Raw genomic sequence first — 3,074 nt, 5'->3', positions numbered from 1 at the left:
ATACTTTAAATCAATTTAAAATACTTTATAAGGAAAAAAAATATTAAGTCTTATACACTTTTGAGTTAATGAGGAGAATGATATATTGTTTGCAGATACTATTTGTGATTTAATGTATGAGGCCATGAAAAATGAAAAATAATTGTAACTAGACATGGGTTTTTACGATGTAAAACAAGTGTGAAAACAAGTCCAAACAAGTGTGCATTGCCACATAGCATGTCATTGCAGCATGGCTTTGCCTGCAGTATTGGACTTGCAAAATGAGCTTTGACCAGGATCAAATATGTTTTCTGTACCAGCTTGTGCCTGTCACGTCAGCAGGTGTTTTTAATTAATGTAATTGAGTGACAACATGAAGATGGAAGAGATTTTTAGTTAAAGTTGCATTAGCTGGGTTGTGAACCCTGAGCTCCCACATGAAAGTCCACGACATAGACCATTAGACCAGTGGAGCTGTGTAAGAAGGTGGTGGCAGGGGTTGGTTTGTATGTGTGCAGAAAGAAGCCACATTGCCAATAGAATTATTGACACTAAACTGCGTAATATGACAACAATAGAGCAGTATTAAGACAATTTTACAGTAAAACATGAGAATACAATCATATTAGTAGTGTAAGCACTGAACCATTGAGGTAAAATATTGAAAAACTATGGTGCAGTTCCAAGTTGAGTACAGTTGGGGGCAGTATTGGACCATTACAAGTCCCCACGGACTGCCATTATATGGATTTGGAAGTTTAAGCAGTAATATTCCAAAAACTACAAATTGTATAGGTACCAAAAGGCATAGCAATCATTTGGCACAGGACTTTCACAGAAAGAAATTACAATGGCAGCAGTAGGACAATGTATGCAGGAGCATTGGACTTTCAGAATGAATTTTGATCAAGTTCAAAAGTGTTTTCTATTCCAGATTGTGCCTGTCACRTCAGCAGGTGTTTGTAATTAAGTTAATGGAGTGACAATAGGAAGTTGGAAGAGATTTTTGTTAAAGTTGCATTAGTCAGGTTTTGAACCCTGATCACCCACATGAAAGTCCATGACATAGACCATTAGACCAGTGGAGCTGTGGAAGAAGGTGGTGCCAGTGGTTGGTTTGTCTGTGTGCAGAAGGAGGCCACATTGCCAATATAATAATTGACACTAAACTGCATAATATTACAACAATAGAGCAGTATTAAGACAATATCATAGTAAAACATCAAAATACAATAATATTAGTATTGTAAACACTGAACAATTGAGATGAAATATTATTAAAGTATGGAGCAGTACCAAGTTGAATCCAGCATGGGGCAGTATTGGACCATTACAAGGCCACATTGACTCCCATTATATGAATTTTGGAATAAAGTTTAAACATTAATATTTCAAAAACTACAAGTTGTACAGACACCAAAAAGCATAGCCTGCATTTGGCACAGGACCTTTACAGATACAAATTACAATGGCAGCTGTAGGACAAAGTATGCAGGAGGAGTAGCATGGCATGGCGAGGTGGGAGAAGACGGAATAATAAGTTGAATAATAATAATAACAATAACTAGACATGGGTTTTTACGATGTAAAAACAAGTGTGCATTGCCATGTAGCATGTCATTGCAGCATTGGACTTGCAGAATGAACTTTGACCACGTTCAAAATGTTTTCTATACCAGCTTGTGTCTGCCACATCAACAGGTGTTTGTAATTAAGGTAATTGTGTGACAATATGAAATTTGAAGAGATTTATTGTTAAAGTTGCATTAGCTGGGTTTAGAACCCTGATCTCCCACATTAGAGTCCATGACATAGACCATTAGACCAATAGACTTGTGGTAGAAGATGGTGGCAGGGGTTGGTTTGTATGTGTGCAGAAAGAGGCCACATTGCCAATTCAATTATTGACACAAAAATGCATAATATTACAWYAATCGAGCAGTATTAAGACAATATTATAGTAAAACATCCAAATACAATCATATTAGTACTGTAAACACTGAACTACCGAGTTGAAATATTAAACTATGGTGCAGTACCAAGTTGAGTACAGCATGGGGCAGTATTGGAGCAATACAAGGCTCCATTGACTGCCATTATAATTCATTAAACATTAATATTTCATAGACTATAAGTTTTACAGGCACCAAAAGGCATAGCCATCATTTGGCATGGGAGCTTTACAGATATAAATTACATTGGCAGCTCTAAGGCAAAGTATGCAGGAGGAGAAGTATGACAAAGTTTAGATGACTTGGATGGGAAACGAATCACAATAGTAAAGAGAAACAGGAAAACCAATGTGCATTGCCAATGCAATGCACACTGATTATTGAGAAAGGAGCAGGAGCTTGATTGATTGATTGATTGATTGATTGATTGATTGATTGATTGATTGATTGATTGATTGATTGATTGATTGATTGATTGATTGAAGAGACTTCTTCAGTCTGAGGAGTTTCAGTTGAACTCAGCCTTATAAGCACTGCCTCCACTTGGTGGACAAACAGGTTGGTCATACAAGACAAGCCCTGGAGCAGAGCTGTGCTTTCCTGAAAGCAGACAATAAACCCAAACAGGATTCCAGCAAACAATCAGGTGTAGTGTCTAAAAGTGGAGGCCTCTTCTCAGGAATACACCGATGTACTATGTATCTCAGACCCCAGCTTCAGAACTCGGCACATGTTACCATATTAGGAAAGGAATGCTTAAGGTATACTGTGACAAAATTTATGGTGCATCTGTTGGACTGCTCTGTGAAACCTTTAAAAAGGCTTGTACGCCCCTACTCTTCGCCATCGTCTTCATCTTTTTACCTCGTGATTCATTTGGCTTAGAAGGCCACAATTGGGTTTTTGGCTGTAAATCTCCTGGGGTTGGATTTATAAAACTGGAGTACGCACAATTTGAGCCCAGAAACTTGCGCACGCCACTTTTTACGACAAGGTTGTGATTTATAAAATCCAAACTTGACGTGTAAATGTGCGGTGCCTCACGCCAGCTCTGACCCATGCGCACGCTCATTTTGGAGACAAGAAACTGTGACACAGATGGTGAAGTGAGGAATTAGAGCCACACTGTGTAATGATCAC

This window comes from Austrofundulus limnaeus, unplaced genomic scaffold, assembly GCF_001266775.1.
Source record: "Austrofundulus limnaeus strain Quisiro unplaced genomic scaffold, Austrofundulus_limnaeus-1.0 Scaffold956, whole genome shotgun sequence".
In the NCBI taxonomy this organism is placed as follows: domain Eukaryota; kingdom Metazoa; phylum Chordata; class Actinopteri; order Cyprinodontiformes; family Rivulidae; genus Austrofundulus; species Austrofundulus limnaeus.
Note: the sequence above shows the minus strand (reverse complement) of the source record.